Raw genomic sequence first — 22,354 nt, 5'->3', positions numbered from 1 at the left:
CCTTTTTCACAGAACCAGGACAAATAATCCTAAAATTTGTATGGAACCAGGAAATACCCCAGGTAGCCTGAGGAATGTTGGGGGAAAAAATAAAAAACAAAAAAACAAAGCTGGTAGCATCACAATTCTGGACTTCAAGCTCTATTACAGGCAGTAAACACCAATACAGTACGGTCCTGGCACAAAAACAGACATATAGATCAATGGAATGGAATAGAGCACTCAGAAATGGGGCCCTTACCTGTATGGTCAACTAATCTTCAACAAAGAGCAAAGAATATCCAATGGAAAAAAGACTCTCTTCAACAAATGGTGTTGGAAATATGGGCAGACACAAGCAGAAGAGTGAAAATGGACCATTTCCTTACATCACACACAAAAATAGACTCAAAATGGATGTAAGACCTCAATGTGAGACGGGAATCATCAAAACCCTTGAGGAGAACACAGGCAGCAACCTCTTCAACCTCAGCTGCAGCAACTTCTTCCTAGAAACATTGCCAAAGGCAAATGGGTTCAGCTCTGATCATAATTCCAGATCCTGGGATTGAGCCCCACATCAAGCCCCACATAGAGGCCCACATCGGGCTCCCTGCTCAGCAGACAGCCTGCTTCTCCCTCTCCCTCTGCCTGTTGCTCTGCCTACCAGTACTCTATCTCTTTGTGTCAAATAAATAAAACTTAAAAAAAAAAAAAAAGCAACGGAAAATTGCCAAAGGCAAGGGAAGCAAGGGCAAAAATGAACTCTTTGGCCTTCATCAAGATAAAAAGGTTTTGCCCAGCAAAAGAAACAGTCAACTAAACCAAAAGATAAGTGACAGAATGGGAAAAGATATTTCCAAATGACATATCAGATAAAGGGTTAGTATCCAAAATCTATAAAAAACTTATCACACTCAACACCTAAAGAATAAATAACCCAGTCAAGAAATGGGCAGAAGACATGAACAGACATTTATGCCAGGAAAACATCCAAATGGGCAATAGACACATGAAAAAAATGCTCAACATCACTTGGTGTCAGGGAAATACAAATCAAAGGTACAGTGAGATACCACCTCACACCAGTCAGAATGGCTAAAATTAACAAGTCAGTAAACAACAGGTGTTGGTGAGGATGCAGAGAAAGGGGAACCCTCCTACCCTGTTGGTGGGAATGCAAGCTGGTGCAGCCACTCTGGAAAACAGCGTGGAGGTTCCTGAAACAGTTGAAAATAGAGCTACCCTATGACCCAGCAATTGCACTACTAAGTATTTACCCTAAAGATACAAATGTAGTTATCCGAAAGGGCACATGCACCCGAATGTTTATAACAGCAATGTCTGCAACAGCCAGACTATGGAAAGAGCCCAGATGTCCATTGAAAATGAATGGATAAAGAAGATATGATATATATGTGTGTGCGTTGTGTGTGTGTGTGTGTATGAACATTATGCAGCTATCAAAAAATGAAATCATGCCATTGGCAAGGAAATGGGTGGAAGTAGAGGGTATTAAGCTAACCTAAATAAGTCAATCAGAGAAAGGCGGTTATCATATGATCTCACTGATATGCAGAATTTAAGAAACAAGGAAGCAGATCATAGGGGAAGATAGAAAAAAATTGAAAGAAGACAAAACCAGAGAGGGAGAGAAATCATAAGAGACTCTTAGTCTTAGGGAAAAAAACTGAGAGTTGCTGGGGGGACGGGAGGGGGGAGAATGGAGTGACAAGGTGATGGACATTGGGGAAGGGATGTGTTGTAGTGAGTGCTGGGTGTTGTATAGGACTGATGAATCACAGACCTGTACCCTGAAACAAATAAAACATTATGTATTAATTTTTTTAAACGACAGAGCATAAGTTAACAAAATTCAGAGCAGCAGCACTGGGGATGAGCAGCTCTGACAGAGGGTGAGAGTGAAGGCTGTACTGAGTTAGCACAAGTCAGGAATGTGGCCACCTCAGCCAGAGGCTCACACAAGGCCAACTCCTGGGTCCCCATGCAGCTCTCAGCTTTGCAAGACCAGCCACCTGATTTTTCTTTTGTTCAATCCACATGTGCTCAGTTCTGAGGAGAGATGAGAGGAGTCGCACCAACCAGCTCACAAGAGACTGGCGACCAGGACCCCAGCTGCTCACCCTCTCTGGAAGGAAGAGGATCCTGTGAGTGCTCCATGTAGTCTAGAAATCCACTCAGCCAGGAAAAGATGGCCTTGAGAAATCCAATATTAAAACAAAGGGAATCAGACAATCCTAAAAGATTCTAGTCTTCACCTGAATAAGAACAAAGATGATGATGTTTTATGATGGTAACACCAAAGTCGATTATAAGCCAACTATTCTGAGATCATTGAAATCCTTCAATCAATCCTGTCCATATCTCCATTTGGATTATGCTTATTTATGCAGCTGTTTAGAGAGAAATAGAAACCAGAGGGATGAATTATTCTTGTGGTACCAAAGATCCAGGGTCAAACATTAAGGAATTGTGAGATAATGGATTGTCTGGAAGCACCTGTTAAAAGGAGGCTAGATATGGACAGATGATTAAGAAGCAGGAGAGGCCCCATAGCATGAAATCAGTCAGGAGGGGAAGGTGAGGGATCAAGGATTCCAGATTCCGCTTCAGATGCCACAGGGTTGTTGTCTGTTGTAGTAAGACAACTAAGGGTGTGGTTTAAGTCAACTGAGCTGAATTGAAGTTCTTTGGTCTTTTTCACAGGATGTGTCTCTTTTCTTTTTTTTTTTCAAGTTTTTATTTAAATTCCAGTTAGTCTATGATGTGGGAAACAAAGGCAAAAGAAAAATGAAATTTCCTTACTACCTGTGGCCCATTGACAAGTCCTCCAAACAGGCCAAGTGACATTCTTCTAGGGACTCAGCTGCCTTCCTGTTAATACTTTGATAAGGGAAAAAGGCAATCTTAGCTCAACCCCCAGCATCCTATAAGTCTATTTTAACAGATAAAATGGCTTTGGCAAATTCTTTTATTTCCACCCCCCAATATGTATGTTGTCCATCATTCCCAAAGTGTATGACTCACCGATATACATCTGAAGGGTCTCATGACTGAGTTTCTACTGACCTAAATGACCTTTTACTAACAAGAGATAGCCCCCTCCACATCCTGGAAACTTTGTTTCCAATAGCTGGGAGGCTTGTGGTATCCCTAACTCCTTCATCACTCTAAAGTATATAATTGTCACTCTTTATGACCCCAGTGTATTCTGTCCACAGGTCCTGTCCCTATGCTTTAATAAAACCACGGTTTTGCACAGAAGACATCTCAAGAATTCTCTCTTGGCTCTAGGCTCTGGACCGCAACATCTTTCTTACATGAGTTAACATACAGCACAAGATTCATTTCTGTAGAACTTAATGATTCATCACATACAATACCTAGTGCTCATCACTATAAGTGCCCTCTGTAACCCTCATCCCCATAACTGATCCTCCTGGCCACCTACCCTCCAGTCTCCTTCAGTTTGTTCTCTATAGTTAGAATTCTACTTTCCAGGTCACAGCTTTCTCTCTATTTTTTTTTTAAATGTGTTCATCTGTTTTGTTTCTGAAATTCCATGCATGCGTGAATGAAATCGTAGGGTATTTTTCCTTCTCTGACTTATTTTGCTTAACATAATACTCTCTAGTTCCATGAACTGACTACAGGTTCTAAGTAAAGGTCGAGAAAGTCTATTTCAAAGAGTCACAAGAGAGTAGATTTTTCTCCCAATTGAAATAGATGTTTGTAGCTGACACTGGGTAACCCTCCTCCTTCCAAAACCCTGCAGGCTGCTGTCGTGTCACTGTCACCCATGATGGGGACACTGCTATGGACCATATCTTCCTAGGAGAACTCTGTGCTCCCATCATCCAGTTGAACCTTCTCAGTCTCGGGAAAGACACAGAGATACAGTCGACTTGATGCTGCCCTACTGTCCTACTGTTCCACCTCCTGAGGATAAGTTGCTAATCCAGTGGACACTTTCCCATTTCTATTCTCCTTGCAGGTTCCCACACTGCTGCTGACCTTTAACACCTTCATGTTTCCAGATGGGCAGCCATGGGTCTTTTGAGCAAATGAGCATCCTATGCCCTTGTTAATCAAAACGTAGTGATGTAGGGAAGGTTCAGGTTCAGAGCCAACAGCCAAAAAAGAATTCTTGAGACAACTTTGGTGCAAAAAAAAAAAAAATGGTTTTATAAAAACATGGAGACAGGACCTTTGGTCAGAAAGAGCTGCACTGGGATTATAAGGAATAGCTGACTATGTACCTCAGTTGAGGGTGGTAAAGATAAAGGGAAGTTTCCAAAAGGGTGTTCATATGCCAAGGAAGACCCATAGAATCCTGGAAGCCTGGGATTGTCAATTTAAGGTTGTTTTCCCCTCTAGCAAGACACCAACATTAAGGCATTTGGGAGTTTCCTGGGGGCAGTGTTTGTCAATGGGCTGGAGTTTATAGGAAATTTAATTTTATCTACATTGCCTTTTTGTCTTTGTTCCCCACATCAATAGGTATGCCCAAAGACTGGCAGAGATGAGCATCTGTGATTGTTTTAGGTTAGACGTGCGCACTGAGCTCCCTGTATTTAGCATGTTTCTGTGCGGGACTAGACATCTGGGGGCCTTGAGCTCCACACACAGAAATCAGCTGACAGAGAGGGTGGTGGGAGGGCAAGTACGCACTCTGGCTCCTGAAGCTGCCAAACCTTAGCTGCTTGTGGCTGGGACTGCAGGGTGATCTCTCGCAGCCCATCGGTAGGCACCCAATCACCAAGCCCTTCCATCGCCAGCTCACCTGGCAGGTTGACCAGAAGCACTAGGGAAAGGAAAGTTGGCAGGGATGCTCGCACCTGTCACCCCTGTCTCCCCTGTCTCTGACCCTGCTGCTCAGCTCTCCAACACTTTCCAGTATTTAATCAATAACACTGGGATTGAATCCAACCTGTGGCTCTAGGGATTTTCAGGACAAGACTTACTCTTTGTCAGAGAACAAGGAAACAGGTTAATGACAGCATTAGAATCTCTGGATTTCAACACGTATTTTTGTTTTTGTTCTTGTTTGTGTGTGTGTGTGTGTGTGTGTGTGTGTGTAGCTCAGGAAGAGATCTGATTTCTGCGTAGATCCCAAGCCTGGCCTTCAATCTTGTTCATCACCCTTGTCTTCCCGGAGAGGAGCTTCACTAGGCCACCCTTCAACCTCATCCTGCTTCCTGTTTCCTTTCAGCCACAGCTGCTGTTCCATCACGTTGGATGGAAATCTGAGCAAAGCCTCTCTAACAGGTGGCTCTGCAAAACCTAGAGATTTCATTTCATTTTTGCCTTCTACTTGCTTTCTTGTGCTGTTGTTTAGGAAACCTCTAAGCTGAGGCCACAACAGAACAGAAAGCTGTTGTGTGAACAGACTGAGAGGTCACAAGTGTAAATGCCAAGGGTTATCTAGGGACTTCTGCTTTGGAGAGGAAGGTAACTGTTAGGACAGGGGAATGTGTTCTGGAATGAGGTGGGGAGGGCAGGGTGGGTGCCAGAAGGTTAAGGAAATAGCATGTTCTTCTGCACTTCCACCTAGATATTTATTCTCCACTCTCAGATGTTCCTAGAAGCCACCATCTCATCACTGGTGATAAATAAAACCCTTCTTGGCAATGGGGAATGAATTGGTTGGGTTTCTCTAGAATCCACGACAGAATTCTGATTTTAGAGGTTGCCTCCTTTGGAAGCTAGTTTCTGAAGTGTAAGACACCAAGTCCCAAGAATTTTGTAGAAAGAGACAAACAATATTCTCATAGATAGCTGTCTGAAGAAAAATTAAGAGAACACCTACCATATTTTAAGTGGTTTTGATATAGCAAAGATGTTGGGATTCAAAGCCGATGGCCAAGAGAGAATTCTTGAGATACCTTTGGTGCAAAAAAGTGGTTTTATTAAAACAAGGGGACAGGACCCATGAGCAGAGAGAGCTGCACTGGGGTCATGAGGAGTGGCTGATTATATACTTTCAAGTTGGGAGGAGGTTATGGATAGCATAAGTCTCTAAGGAATATTGGAAACAAGGCTTCCAGGACCTTGAGGGGTCCTGGCTGTTGTTGGGAAAAGATCATTTATTACTGTCTATAAAACCTTCATCATGAAACCATTCATATGTTTATTGGGGGGTCATATGGTTAGGGGGATGATTTCCAAAGTGTATCTTGGGGGCTGGAGATAAAGGAAGTTTCCAAAGGAATTTTTATCTCTTAAAATAGACTTACAGAATGCTGGGGGTTGGGCTAAGATTGCCTTTTGCCCTTAGCAAAGTTTTATCATGGAGTCAGCTGAGTTCCTAGAGGAATGTCGCTCTACATGTCTGGAGTGTCCACGGGCTGTAGGTAGAAAGGAAATGTAACTTTCCTTTTCCTTTGTTTCCCAAATGAGTTACTCTAGGGAACATGTGATCTTAGTTGCATTTAAAGTTGAGTTAATATTCACGATATTCTGTTATAATTATTAAATCAGGTTTTACTCCTGAAATATACACAACTCGCTCTTACTCCATGGATTTCCATGATTCCTTCCATGATTCGTATTTTCAGCTGATGGTAACCAATTTTCTCTTCGCCTTAAATATTTAGAGATTTCTTGACCCAGTTACCCACTCAAAGTGTGAAAAAAGCCTGTCAGTCTTTCTGTCCATGATAATTTTGTTATTTCGGAATTCATGGAAGTTTGTGATACCCGTAAAATTAGGGAGAATTCCTGGCAAGTAACATAAAAGAATTCTTATCATAGCAAACTCCCCTAGAAAAAGAAATGCAGTATATAGCTGCTGTAGTAAACTAGTGTCACAATAATGAAAGTTAAGTAGCTTAATGAATAAAACCAATAATGCCAGGAAGCATTATTTTATCAGTAGCAATAGACAATTTGATGAAGGATTGAATGAGTTATCTATTCCTAACCTATACAAGGTTATAATAACCAAGACAGGATAACATTATCAGTAATTAAGTTATGGTTCAAAATAAATGCAATATTTAACACATTAACATGATTTGAGAGAACATCAATTCCATAAAATCACTCAGGGAAAAAAAAATGGCATAACAGGACAAACTATGCACAGAAGAACTAACCCACATTGTTCCCAGATTACATGCTATATTCTTCTCCAAGTCAGATGCACTGACTTCTCTTATTCATGCTCCCACCCACTCCAGCGTGGTCTCTGCTTATGCATTCCACCAAACAGACTCTCGGGAAGGTCAGCAAAGGCATCTGTGTTTCTGACATCACAGGCATTTTCAATCCACATCTTCCAGGAATCCGCTGATGGTCTTCGAAGCGCATTTACTTGCTAAAAGACACTCACCAGCATCCTCTCTTACCCTGTGCTGTATGGCCAAGAGTCCACCGTCTCCTTTGTGGCTCTTCTCTCCCTTCCCTTCAATGGTTGAAGAGCCTCAGAATCAAGTTTATGTCTGTTTCTCACATGACACCTTCTCCCTGCATGACCACCTCTGTTTCTGGCTTGCCTGCTAGATATGGACTTCAGCCATGGTGTTTCTTGTCAAATGAGAGCTCACCTCCCCCCAACACTGGACATATGTGCCTCTCTGTCTGCCAGTGACCTGTCGAGGGGACCACGGCTTTTCTGTGTGCACTTCCTGTGTGCTTCACTGTCTGTGTTCTAGCAGCAGGTGAGAGAAGTCACGCCCTTTCTTTCTTCATTAGAACACTAGGTAAGAGAATTGTTTTTAGATTCCATCCCTATAGCAACCAAAGATACAGACATCAGGATCTGGGTTTATGTCCTATAGCCTAAGGGAAACGTGCAATTTATCTTAGAGGAAGTCTGTTGTTACTTCTGATGTTAAAATAATATCAGGGGTAAATGAATTCTGCCATCTATTCTTCAGTGAAGCTGCACATTTAGACTTATTTTTTTAAGATTTTATTTATTTGACATAGAGAGAGAGATCACAAGTAGGCAGAGAGAGGGTGAAGCAATCTTCCTGCTGAGCAGAGATCTGGACACAGGGCTTGATCCCAGGACCCTGAGATCATGACCTGAGCCAAATGCAGAGGTGTAACCCACTGAGCCATTCAGGCACCCATAGTGTTACTCTTTTAAAAGAATGCCAGTAGTAACATTCAATAAAAGATAAAAGTTTATTATATCCTGCAATGTAAAGGTACACATCATAGAATATGAAAAAAATTGAATCTTACATATATCTATATAAATAAATATTTAAATAGATAAATAGACATGAGCAAGGTCATCTGTAAGCGACTACTGCTTGTACACTTGACATATTCTGAAAACACTTGACAAACTGACTGTGTTTGTGTCTTCGCGACAGCAGAAATGAGACACTCTGACATGGCAGAACTCCGAAAAGAGTGACATTATTAGTTAGTGCAAATCACTTCAATGTTGAAACAGGTCTCACTTCTTGCTCCTTAATTCCTTTCGCAAGGCTGTTGATGCATACAATGGTTTCATGATCTCTGCTCGGACCATCTCCCAGGCACAAGGGCTGTATTGCTTCTCTTGCAGATAGAGGGAGATTCTCTGGAAGTAGTTCCTCAGGATGGAGTCCCCATTCACCAGGGGCAGCTCTCCCACCCCTGCCTCCAGTAGGGGACAGGCTTCCAGGTGGCCCAGCTGCTCAGAAAGTCCCGAGCACAATTCCTCCAGAAGGGTCGTGTTCCAGGGAGCAGGTGAGGCCTCTGTGCAGAAGAGGTGGAAGGTCTTCTGGTTCATCACATGGATGACAAAGAGGGCTTGAGCCTTCTGCAGATGCTTGCCGTCAAACACCTCCTGGGGGAAGCCAAAGTCATTTGTGTAGTTGTCACAGGAGCTAGCAGACAGTCTCCTCATTTGTCGCAGGAGCATCAAGGCCCTCCAGTGCAGCAGGCCGTGGTCCTGAGGCAGGTCACATCCCAGAGAGCCGAGGGAGTGGCAGCTGAGCACCACCAGGGCCACCAAGAAGGAGCAGGTCAGGGCCATGGGGTATCCTGCAGATGCTCTTGGCCTGGCTGGGGTGGGCAAGTTGGGGAACCGTGGCTCTAGCTTCTCTGAACATCTTGTCTTGTGCGTGTGGTTTAAGTAGGGGACACAGGAGTTTTCGATTTCTGAATGTTTCCCTTCCTTTCTACTTCTCTTTTTGCTTTCCTTTCTACACTTTCTCCTGGGTTGTAGAGCGTGGGTTTCTCAACCGTTTCTTTTTCCTATTGCTGCATCCTGTCACAGTCTTTTGAATATTTATGTATTTGAATCTTCCAACAAAACTTGGTAACATGGATCTACAGTCTATATAGTTATGTATTTATAGCTCTGCTTAATAGATTAGAAAAGAAAGTGTTCATTTTACTCTGTTTATTTAATTCAGTGTTAAGATGGACAAAAATTTCAACTGAGAGCTATAGTTTAAGCTACTAATTCTTTCCTGGATATCTAATTATGATGAATGACCTCTAAATTTTTTCTTACTTAAATGGAAATATAAAAGTACAATGCTAATTAAGAATTTGTAGAAAGACATAATAATATCAGTATCCATAGATATTGATAATCATTCCAAATTGCTAAAAGCCAATGAATTATTCAATTATTGGATGTTTGTTTTTTGTGTACTGTATTTTAGTATGGCCTCAATTAACTTCTCTTGCGCTAGATACTCATCAAGTTATTCTCATAATATTGAGAATTATTTTGAGAAATAATTAATATAATAATATAATTAATATAATTATATAATATATAATATAATAATATATACTATATAATATATTAATATTATAATAATATAATAATATAATTATATATAATATATAATATTAATATATAATATAATTATATTAATATAATAATAATTCTTTGAGAATTATTGAGAAATATTTTGAGAATAATTCATCAAGTTATTCTCAAAATATTTTTCTATTTATACCAGATAGAATTCTTTATGCAATGAATAAGTTTTGAATAATTAATTGATTATGTAGAATCTATTTGTATTTCATTTTAAAAGCCCACATCAAAACAAGTTTAAACACCAGCAACATCCACAAGACAACCCATGGCATGCTGAAGCCTTGTTCCCAACCCTAGAACTACTTGTTACATTGTGGGAAGCAACTGGACTAGTGTTCCCTCTGGTGGGGGGATGCTGAAATGCGGGAGAGACCTTGAAGCTCCAGAGCAAGGCAGATGGGGAATAACTCAGGACTTTCTGCCCACTTTTACTAGGAGCCTATCTGCTCCTTTAAAAAAAAAAAGGGAGGGGGTATTTTTGTTGAAGTTCACGGCTATAACACAAGCAGAGTCCGTTCATTCGAGGAAAGTTTTTGTTTGTGTTTGCTTATGTTTCTTTGCTTGCTCTGGAGGAAAATCTCCCACCGGGGGACAGACTTCTACATACAACAGGAGCCCGTGTGCACACCTGGTCACTGTCTAGCCCACCCTGCCCCCTCGCTGGCAGCCTCCCCTGTAAAGACCGTGACAGGCCACAGAACAGCAGCCTCCTGCTCCTAGCTCCTCTCTACTCCTGCCCCTGTGACATCACTGCAGTGGGGACATTCCCTCAGGTCAACAATAGTCACCAGGAGAAAAAAAACAACAAGACTTCTGCTAGGAGAGTTTCAAAAAAACCTGGAAATTTCACACAACTTGTGTTCTTCTTTGTGGCTTTGTAATTGGAAGTAAAAGGGCCAGACAGAAACCACAAAGAAAAAGGAAGCAGCTGTGTGAATGGGCAGGAGAGGCTCCTGAGGAGGGAGGGGGGAGGGGATCTCACAGGAGGATTCTCCACTGGGGGAGAGGGAAACTCTGTGATTGGAGAGTGAAAGGATGGGATCTCGGAGGGCGTGGAGGAAGGGGACATGTGCTGTACCAGAACATATGGAGTATGCGGACATAGGCACAGTGTATATGTAAACGTATTACATTACTGGGTAACTAATTTCATTCAGTGGATAGGACACCTGTTGCAAAGGGGTATTTTTTATTCACAACGTTATTTTGGAGGATCAGCCCTTTGCAGTGAGTCATAGGTAAAAGGCTAAGAGAATATCACTTTTTTGGGGGAAAACAAGAATATAATCCCCATATGTTAAACTCTCACTCAGTGGTAGATACCAGATGCTTTGAAATGTGCCACTTCATAATCACAACGGCTCTAGGAATATTTCCACCTCACTTTACATCTGGGGAAACTGAGCTGCAGAGAGCTCCAGTGAGGTTCTCATGATCAGACAAGGAGATGGAAGCAGAATTCCAGATGCAGAGCACAGTCCTGTAGCCCATGGGATAAATTCCTGCCTGAGGTTCCTCTTGGGAAATTCTGAATCTTCCCTTCTGCCACGCTTCCTGGAGATCATTCTTCCCTGGTGGCGTCCCACCTGCTCTGGCTGCCCCATCGCTGTGCCCTTGACAGGCTCCCCTTCTACTCCTCAGCCTTAAATGTCAAAAATTCTCTGAAGCTTTAGGGCATCTTTTCATTCCACTCTCATGTCAGATGGAAGGAGTTTCAGCACTGTGCCTCAATTTCTAAATATGGAAGACACATTGCGATTTAATGTCTCCAGGACATGCATTGTTGGAGAGTCCAGACTCACCTCTGCATCTCCAGTGGGGAGTCTGCTGTCCCCTCTTCCGACTTTCCTCCTACAGTCTCCTGGTCACAGATCCCTTTGGCCTCTAGCACTGTGAAGGTAGCCTCAGACTATTCTAGAGTGATTGCTTTCCCCCTCCCTCTGCTGGCAAAGCCAGCAGATGTCCCTCTACTCTTCACAGAGGGTGACTAGTGGAGATTCTGAAGGTTCAACTCAAAAAAACTGTGGGCTCCACCAACTAGGGAGGCCTGGACATTATAGCTGTCCAGTGGAAGCACACAGAGCCTTGAGCCAGGCTTCTGTAATAGTTCGAGTTCCTACCAGGGCCTTCTCCTGGCCAGTGTGATTGTCTGAGAGTTCCTTCTTCTCCTGGTATTGCAGATGAGAATGGCCCTGGGACCTCAGCGGTGAGTGGATCTAAGAAGAGTTGCTGTTTTCTGTCTTGTTGCATTTGGGGGTTGTTGGTTTGTTCTTGTTGCTGCAGCTGTGACATCAGGAACAACGTTCCAACAGGTTCTGTGTTGATCCAGAAACCAGATGATCCTGCAATATGTGAACACGTGAACAACTTGAGCTAGCTCTGTCCTGCCGACGGAGGCCCTTAGGGACAGTCCTGCCAAGGAGACATTTTACCCACAATGCTGAGTAAGTTAACTCAACACATTGTATGGCTGAAGCAGAAAGAGGAGGATTTAGAAAGATGGAACTCATGGCGATGTGGCTTAGTGTTGTAGGTCAAGAATATAATTTCCAGGTCCCTTTCCTGCTCTCTTCCTTTTTATCATTTCCCTTTCCTTATGTCCTCATTTGAAGAAGAAGAGTTGGGTCACCTGATTTTGACCCAGACTCCTTCCAAGGTAGTCACTCTGTTTCTTCTGTCTCAGATGGAGATGGATTTTCTGGTAGCACATCTTCAAGGCCATGGCAGGGCCCTCAAGCCCAGGAGAGGTTCCCCCACTCCCATCGCAGGTACCACACAGGTACCTGCTGCCCCAGTGTTCTGGCTGCCCCAGCAGGGATGGGTTCAGGTGAGGAAGAGTGTGAAGCTCAGCAGCAGCATCTCGTGGAGGACAGACTTGGCATGGACCTCCTGGATTTGGGAACCACCCACCTTGTCGCAGTGGAGGTGTCCCTGGTTCCAGAGAAGGGACTGATGCTACTCCTCTGTTCAGAAGCAGTGGGTCCCCCTGTGAAGCTGCCCGGGGCCAGGAGGCAGCTCACAGCTGCCCGGGGCCAGGAGGCAGCTCACAGCCCAGAGCTGAGATGCTGCCGGGGGAACGAGTAGGATCCCCACGGAGCGGATGGGTGCTGCACCTGAGGGCTTCTGATGGCCTGGGGGAACAGTGGGCGGTGCCCTGTCCCCTCATTCATCTTCAGTTCTTTCTATTCATGAGTCTTCAATAGGAGAGCGTGTTTTCATTTGCAGAATGTTCCGATACACTTTTCATGCCTTTTCATTTTTGTTTGCTTTTCTTTAGATATGCTATACATGGCTTAGAACATTAGAAGGCATCACCCATTTCAATTACTTTTTCATTTTTTCATGGAAGTTTAATTAGCCCAAAGAACATAAATCTCTCAGATGTACACTCTATCTATAGTCACTAGCTTCTGTTCTGTTCCTCACCTTTCCTCTGTCACCAGTATGGTTTCCTGGTGAGTAATTCAGTCAAAACAGGTGGTCCCCGTGGTCACAACCCTTCTACTTCCCAGCTTCATGGACCCTTTCCATGCACCCTTTGCTATGACACAATTCCTTGAAGCCTTTCTTGGCTTTGAAATAGATTCTTATCTAAAATTTGCTCTTATACTACTGCCTGAGGGACATTCCACCTTTGTTTGCAGTGTGGCTCTTTTCTCCCTTAACCAGGGGAGGCTTGAGACACCATTTCTCATTCTACGCTCTTTTCCCAGGCAACCGCTTCCCTCCCTGGGCTTTCTGTGAACGGAATGGCTTGTGAATGGCAGGATCAACGATCCATGTTGGTTCTTTTGATTTGTTTATTTTGTTTTGTTTAAAGATTTTATTTATTTATATGACACAGAGAGAGAGAGAGACAGTGAACACAATCAGGGACAGTGTTAGAGGGAGAAGCAGACTCCCAGCTGAACACGGAGTTTGAGGCAGGGCTTGATCCGGGACCCCGTCATCCTGACCTGAGCCTAAGGCAGACACTTAATCTACTGAGCCACTCGGGTGACCCTGAACGATCCATTTGCTAAAGAATATTCGCACTTGGGTGTCTACCGTGTGATGTAGAATGTATCTGGTGCTTTTCATTTTATATCCTGACATGTCTGCTTCCTTTTCTACTTACAAAATTCATGTTTTCCCTTCTTCTCACTCTTCCCTTTAACATAACTGATATTACTTCACTACAATTCTTGTCCCAAGGTTAGTTTTTATACAAAATCCAAGACACAAACACAGCATTGGTTTGGGAAGTCTGCCTTTCCCGTGACGACAGCATGCAAAGTGACTTCCGGGAAGTCGATGCGATCACGTCTAATGTGAAAACAAAGTAATGACGGAGAGAGTGGTACAGTCCATTCTTTCATCAGGTTGTAATCAGACTAGTTTCCTGCTTCAATTAGAAACAAACGCAAGAAGTTTTCTATAGAAACATTTAATGATAAGAAAATAAAGAATTTAATACACATAAAACATATACAATTCTCTTAACCACAAAGGGAAGATACAACTAATATAATACAATAAAAAATAACTTAAATGTGAAATAAATAAATAAATAGTTAAATAGGCAGATCAGCATGGTCATCTGAAGGCGACAGGTGTTTGTAACGTTGACTTCATGTTGTCTAATACTCCTGAACATATGTGACAAAGTGATTCAGTTCATGTCATGATGACAGTAGAAATGAGAGTCCTTGACACTACAGGACAATGGGAGTGTGATGTTATTATTCAGAGAGAACCATTTCGATGTTGAAATGGGTGTCACTTCCCACTCATTAGTCTCCTTTGCAAAGCAGATGATGCATACAAGGGTTTCATGATCTCTGCTCGGACCATCTCCCAGGCACAAGGGCTGTATTGTTTCTCTTGCAGATAGAGGGAGATTCTCTGGAAGTAGTTCCTCAGGATGGAGTCCCCATTCACCAGGGGCAGCTCTCCCACCCCTGCCTCCTGCAGGGGACAGGCTTTCAGGAGGCCCATGTGCTCAGAAAGTCCCGAGCACAATTCCTCCAGGAGGGTCATGTTCCAAGGAGCAGGTGAGGCCTCTGTGCAGAAGAGGTGGAAGGTCTTCTGGTTCGTCACATGGATGACAGAGAGGGTGTGAGCCTTCTGTAGCGCCTTGCCGGTAAACACCTCCTGGGGGAAGCCAAAGTGGTTTGTGTAGTTGTCACAGGAGCTAGCAGTCATTCTCCTCATTTGTCGCAGGAGCATCAGGGCCCTCCAGTGCAGCAGGCCGTGGTCCTGAGGCAGGTCACATTCCAGAGAGCCGAGGGAGTGGAAGCTGAGCACCACCAGGGCCACCAAGAAGGAGCAGGGCAGGGCCATCGGGGATCCTACCGATGCTGTTGTCCTGGCTGGGGTGGGCACGTCTGGGACCCGTGGCTCTAGCTCCTCTGAACATCTTCTCTTTTGTGTAAGGATTAAGTAGGGGACATAGGAGTTTTCAATTCTGTACGTTTCCCTTATTTTCTAGTTCTTTTTTTGCTTTCCTTTTTACACTTTCTACTTGGGTTGGAGCATGGGTTTCTCAACCATGTATTATTTTCTTTAAGTATTATCCTTGCCTCCAGAATCATTTTGGATGTTTTTTTTAATTGCAACTTTGAAGAAAACTCAATAGCAGGGAGACACAGTATATATCGTTATATAGCGTATTTTTGTCTGTGCTTTAATTTAAAAAAAAGGTTGACAAAAAAAAAAAAAAAAGCGCCTGGGTGGCTCAGTGGGTTAAGTCTCTGCCTTCGGCTCCGTTCATGATCTCAGAGTCCTGGGATCGAGTCCCACATCCGACTCTCTGCTCGGCAGGGAGCCTGCTTCCTCCTCTTCTCTCTCTGCCTGCCTCTCTGCCTACTTATGATCTCGCTCTGTCAAATAAATAAATAAAATCTTAAAAAAAAAAAGGAGTGACGTTTATCCCAATCAGGGTCGAGAAACCAAAAATTTTAAGCTAATAGTTATATTTTAAAGCTATTGATGCTTATGTATATAAGTAAACTTGATGAGTGACTTATAACTTCTTTACATGTATACAGTGAAGTATATGGAGTACATATGCAAATTAACAATTTCTAAAAGGACATAATGAATTTGGTATACCTGAACATTTACAATCAATCCAGATTGCTAAATGCAAGTAAAAACTGGAATGATTACTTAACGTGTGTTTTTTAGTGCACGGAATTTGAATGTTGCCTCCTATGACAAAATCATTTTTTTAAGATTTTATTTATTTATTTGACAGAGAGATAGATACAGAGAGAGTACATGTAGACAGAGCAACGGGCAGACAGTGAGGGAGAAGCAGGCTCCCAACGAATAGGGAGCCTGATGTGAGGCTCCATCCCAGCACCCTGGGATCGTGACCTGAGCTGAAAGTGGCCGCCCAACTGACTGAGCCCCGCAGGCACCACGACAACCTCATCTTTAACTTCACCTGCACGTACTCTAGAAGGTATTGTCAAAATGTTTTTTTCTGTTTAACACTAGATAATTACTGAGGTGTTGAATGAGTTTTGTAGAGCTAAATCATAAAATTTAATGTATTTGTGTTTTCATTTCTAAAGCCGGCATCACAACAGGCCTCAGATTTCAGCAATGGCCACAAGACACCACTGGAGGCTCACCAGTAAGAATGATGACCTGTCCAGATAAGTCTCTGAGTCCCAGGAAATGATGGAGAGAAACTCCTCCAATCCTAGGGATTCCTGTTATTCCTATATTAGTCACACTGACCTTACAGACAGTTTGTGTCCTCCAAGAATTCTATGCCATGGCTTCTTATGTAATATCCAAAAAAAAAAAAAAAACCCAATGAACGACAATAAATATCAAGGTTTTGTTAGAACCCTCTAAGGCATTGCAAGTGCCCCCAGCAGGAAGCCTGGTTCTTGACTGGGAAGAGGAGGTGTCAAGGTTCTAAATTCAGATGACTGGATTTTCCCAGCAGTACCTCACTGACCAGGTAGTTATCAGTTATCACCTCTACTAACCTCATTCCTCTGCAGTGACTGAGTGTCCTCCATCCAGGCTCTCGTGGGCTCACTCCTGAGGACAGGCTCACAATTTGTGGAGGATTCTAGATTCCGCTACTGTGCAGGGGCTGGTTTCCTTGTTAGCAAAGCACTTCCTGCCCCTAGACACTTGCCCTTGCCCCTGGAGTCTGTGTCCTGGGGACCCTCTCAGTGCTGACCTCCTTCTCTCCTGACCAGAAGAAGGTGTCAACTTCTCAGATGCTGAGGGCAAATGTTTGTTTTCTCCAAGTAGAGGAAAGAATGATTATCATCTTTTCACCTTGAATAATGGAATACATTTATTGTGCCATCCCAGCTCTGAATTTTCCCATTTTTCATTTTTTAAAGTAAGCTCCACACACAGGGTGGACCCTGACATTGGGCTTGAAGTCACAGTCTGACATCAAGACCTGAAGTTAGAGTAAGCATCATATCCTCAACCAATTGAGCCACCAGGATCCCCCATGGTTCAAATTTTCCTGAAACTAGAGAACACTTGTTAGGTTCAAATTTCTCAGCAGAGCACAGGGGGAATTCACTGGGTGTCTAATCAGAAACTTCCATCAAAGAAAGTAATGACTTTCCCTAGCTCATTCAGACTCTGTGTTTCCAGTAGGCAGCTTCATCTGGCCATCTGTCTGGTGCTCAGAATGCAGGGGGTGAGGCCCAGGCTATGGTGTCAGGGACACGCTTCCTTGTTGCCTTTCCTTATTCATGGTGTTGCATCTTCAACTTAAGTAACAACAACAAAGAGAATGTGAATAACTTAATATTTCCACATGATTTACTGGACATACGATGACCTGCTGGACCTGATCATGTTTTACGTCATCATGAGGATCACACAGAGGGAAGGAAGGAGAGGGCCAAGGGGCTGCCCCGGGTTTCTCTTTCATTTTTAAGACATCACTTTTTCTGTTTCTCATGTCAACTTTCCTCGAAAGCAAAACATGTCAGTGTGTGTGGGGGAGGGGGAAGACAACTGTTCTGTCTGAATGTGACAAAAGTGAAAGAGTGGCCTGTCCGCTGAGAAAATGGCAGAGTGTGCGTCAGCCAAATTTGATGTAGCAATACTGGGGACGAGCAGCTCCGGCAGACAGGGGAAATGAAAGCTGTACTGGGTAATTGCAAGTCAGGAAAGTGTCTGCCTTGGCCAGAGGATCCCACAAGAGCAACTCCTGGGTCCCCATGAGGCCCTCAGCTCTACAAGAGGAGCCACCTCATTTTCCTTTCATTCAATCCACATGTACTCGGCTCTGAGGAGAGATGAGAGGAGTCACACCAACAGGCCCAGAAGAGACTAGCAACCATGACTCACCTACTCACCTCCTCTGGAAAGAGACAGGATCCTCGCCCTGCCTGAAAGCTCTACCTACCTGATAAGTCCACTCAGGCCCGGAAAAGTTTGCCTGAGAAATCCAATAGGAAGATGAGGGGAACTGAAGGATCCAAATGATTCTGCTCTGGACCTGGATTAGAATAATGATGAGGATCTTTTAAGATGATAACACTAAAGGTGATTGCAGTCTCCCCTTGAGATCCTTGAAACCATTACATCTGTTTTCTCAGTTACCCCATTTGGATTCTGCTTATTTATCCAGCTGCTTGGAGAGAAACAGAAACCCAGAGGGAGAATATTCAGATTGAACCAATATCCAAGGTGGAACACAAAGGAGTTGTGAGAGAACTGCTTGTCTGGAAGCAGCTGTTAAACGATGTGAAGAATAGAGATGGACAGAGGTTTTGAGACCCAGGAGAGGCCATGGCATGAATTCAGTCACGTGGAGGAGGTGAGTGATCAAGGATTCTAGACCACACTGTAGATGCCAAAGGCTTGTTGACTGTGGCTGTGTATGGTGACAGGAGGTGTGGGAGGAGTCACCTACATGACTTTGGAACTTTGAAGTTCCAAAGACAAGTTTTCAGGATCCCTTTCAAACACTCATGAGAGTGGGGAGGAGTCAAGATGGTGGAGAAGTAGTGGGTTGACTTTACATTAGGTAGCACAGATCAGCGAGGTAATTTATCAAACCAATCCAAACACCTACCAATCCAACAGGAGATTGAAGAGAAGAACAGCAATTCTAGAAACAGAATATTGACCACTTTCTGATAGGTGGGACCTGCGGAGAAGTGAATCAAAAGCAATGGGAAGATAGACCTCATGGGGAGTGTCCAGCTCCTGGCAAGCGGTGAAGCCATAGAGCACAACATCAGAACTTTTAAAAGTCTGTTCCACTGAGCACATTGCTCCAGAGGCTAAGCCAAGGTGAATCCCACACACGGATAGTGTGGTCTTATTTCCTGCGGGGACACAGAAGGTTCGGGGTTGTTTGAGCGTTGCAGAGCTCCCAGGTATAAGAGCGAGGAGTCCAGAAGTGAGCTCTCAAGTTGGGCCTACCTTACACTGTGATCCATGACTTAGGCAGACCACTGCTCTGTGAGCAGGGACCCCACAAGATCCTGGAAGACCCCCTCAGAAGAGAGCAGGGATCTGGTGGGTTTGGAGATTCCAGGTGGGGCTGTGTGCCAGCAACACTTGGTCAGGGGCTGGGGGAGCTTGGAGTGCGACCAGAGGCCTGGGATGTGAGTGATTGAGCACTTTTCTCCAAAGGTACGCTCTGGAGAGGGGCCCCAAGCTCTCGGCTCCTCCAGGCCAGAGATTGGGAGGCCACCATTTTCATTCCATTTTCATTCCATCCTACAGAACTCTATGGAAACCCTTCTGGTAACAACAGCTCCCAACAGTGAACTGTAGCGAATTCCTTAGCCCAGCCTCTGGTAAGGGCGGTGCAATTCCGCCTCAGGCAAGGACACTTGAGAATCACTACAACATACCACTCCCCCAGAAGATCAGCAAGAAATTCAGTCAACACCAAGTTCTCTTCCAAGGAGAACAGTGGAATTCCAGAGGAGGAGCAAGCAAAGCATGAATTTCATGACTTTCTCCCCATGTTCTTTAGTCTGGCAAAATTAATTAATTTTTTTAATTTTATTTTTTTCTTAAGCTAAAATTTTTTTGACTTTACTCTTTCTTCCTTTAACATTTTTTAACTAGCTTATCTTAACAATACCTTTTATTTAAAAAAATATTTTTTGAACCTTAATTATTAAACTCATATATTATCCCTCGGTGTATCTAACTTTACTTTTGTATACACATAGGGTTTTTTCTTCCAAACAATTTGGGATACAACTTCTTCTAATAGGTCAAAATATACCCTAAATCTACACAGGTCTTTATTCTAGTCTCCAGCCTGAGCTAATTCTCTCCCCTTATCTTATCAACTCCTTTTTAGAAATTGTTTTTTAAAACGTCCAACTTTATAGTCATATTCCATCGCTTCATCATGTTTACCCTTAGTATACATACCCTTAGTATGTATGTGTGTGTTTGTGTGTGTGTGTGTGTGTGTGTGTATTTTTCATTCTTTTAAATTTTGGTAGACAGTTTATTTTAAGAGAGCAAAATATACCCAAAATTATGTGTGTGACTCTGTTCTAGTCACCAATTCAATATACATATTTTCTTTTTTATATTTTTTTTCTTATTTTAATTTTATTTGCTGAACTACTATTTTCCCCATATCTTCTTCCCATGATTTGGGGTCTCTTCTGACTTGGTTAGAGCACATTTTCCTGGCATTCTAGCCACACTTTTAGTATTTTATTCACTCCTTCATATATTCTTATCTGGATAAAATGACGAGGTGGAAAAATGCATTGGAAACAACAACAACAAGAAAAAAAGACAAGAGGCAGTACCAAAGGCTAGGGACCTAATCAATATGGACTTTCATAATATCTCAGTCTAGAGTTCAGAATGATGTTCCTCAAGGTGCTAACTGGGCTCAAAAAAAGGTATGAAAGATATTAAAGAAATCCTGTGTGGAGAAATAAAAGCCATTTCTGGAGAAATAAGAGAACTAAAATCTAACCAAGTTGAAATCAAAAAAGCTATTAATGAGGTACAGTCAAAACTAGAGGCTCTTACTGCTAGGATAAATGAAGCAGAAGAAAGAATTAGTGATCTAGAAGACCTGATGACACAGAATAAAGAAGCTGAGCAAAAGAGAAGCAAACAACTACTGGACCTTGAGGGGAGAATTCAAGAGAAAAGTGATACCATAAGACAAAACAACATTAGAGTAATTGGGATTCCAGAAGAAGAAGAGAGAGATTGGGGATCAGCAGGTATTTGGAGAGAATTATTATAGAGAATTTCCCTAATATGGCAAAGGGAACAAGCATCAAAATCCAGGAGGCACAGAGAAACCCCCTCAAAATCAGTAAGAATAGGTCCACACCCCATCAGTTAATAGTAAAATTTACAAGTCTTAGTGACAAAGATAAAATCCTGACAGCAGCAAGGGACAGGAAGTCTGTAACATACAATGGTAAAAAATATTAGATTGGCAACAGACTTATCCACAGAGACCTGGCAGGCCAGAAAGAACTGGTGTGATATATTCAGAGGAGAAGAACATGCAACCAAGAATACTATATCCAGCTAGGCTATCATTGAAAATAGAAGGAGAGATAAAAATCTACCAGGACAAACAAAAACAAAAACAATTTGTAAACACGAAACAAGCTCTACAGGAAATATTGAAAGGGGTCCTCTAAGCAAAGAGAGAGCCCAAAAGTAGTAGACCAGAAAGGAACAGAGACAATATATAGTATGAGTCACCTTACAGGCAATACAATGGCACTAAATTCATATCTCTCAATAGTTACCCTGAATGTACATGGGGTGATAACCCCAAGCAAAAGACACAGGGTATCAGAATGGATAAAAAAAAAAACCCATCAATATGCTGCCTACAAGAAACTAATTTTAGACCCGAAGACACCTCCAGATATAAAGGGGGTGGAAAAAATTTACCATGCTAATGGACATCAAAAGAAAGCTGGGGTGGCAATCCTTATATCAGATCAATTAGATTTCAAGACAAGATTCTAATAAGAGATGCGGAAGGAAGGGCACTATATTATACTCAAAGGGTTTGTCCAACAAAAAGATCTAACAATTGTAAGTATCTTTGCCCCTAACATGGGAGCAGCCAATTATATAAATCAATTAATAACAAAATCAAAGAAACACAGCGACAAGAATACATATAGTAGGGGACTTAACACTCCTTTCACTGAAATGGAAAGATCATCCAAGCAAAAGATCAACAAGGAAATAAAGGCCTTGAGTGACTCACTGGACCAGTGGGACATAGCAGATAGATTCAGAACCCTCCATCCCAAAGCAACAAAAAACACGTTCTTCTCCAGTGCAACTGGAACATTCTCCAGAATACATCACATCCTGGGTCCTAAATCAGGTCTCACCCGGTATCAAAAGATTGGGATCATTCCCTGCACACTTTCAAACCACAATGCTCTGAAGCTAGAACTCCATCACAACATGAAATTTGGAAAGAACCCAAGTACATGGAGACTAAATTGCATCCTCTAAAGAATGAATGGGTCAACCAGGAAAATAAAGAAGAATTGAAAAAAATAATGGAAACAAATGATGATGAAAACACAATGATTCAACATCTGTGGGCAGCAA

At 42.8% G+C, this 22,354-nt stretch overlaps 1 long non-coding RNA gene and 2 pseudogenes across 3 annotated transcripts in view; 1 reads left to right on the top strand and 2 right to left on the bottom strand.

Moving 5' to 3' along the window:
• Positions 1 to 22,354, top strand: part of LOC309846494 — a 69,263-nt gene that overhangs the window by 29,770 nt on the left and 17,139 nt on the right. The window lies entirely within an intron of this gene.
• Positions 8,117 to 9,043, bottom strand: LOC309846476 (interferon alpha-1/2 pseudogene; annotated as a pseudogene). The gene has a single exon. The product of its transcript is annotated as an interferon alpha-1/2 pseudogene (transcript).
• On the bottom strand, positions 14,192 to 15,171 carry LOC309846488 (interferon alpha-1/2 pseudogene; annotated as a pseudogene). The gene has a single exon. The product of its transcript is annotated as an interferon alpha-1/2 pseudogene (transcript).

The sequence above is a fragment of the Mustela nivalis genome (genome assembly GCF_964662115.1).
Source record: "Mustela nivalis genome assembly, chromosome: 13".
NCBI lineage: Eukaryota > Metazoa > Chordata > Mammalia > Carnivora > Mustelidae > Mustela > Mustela nivalis.
The sequence above is the reverse complement of the archived record's forward strand: the minus strand, read 5'-3'. Positions and strand labels throughout refer to the sequence as shown.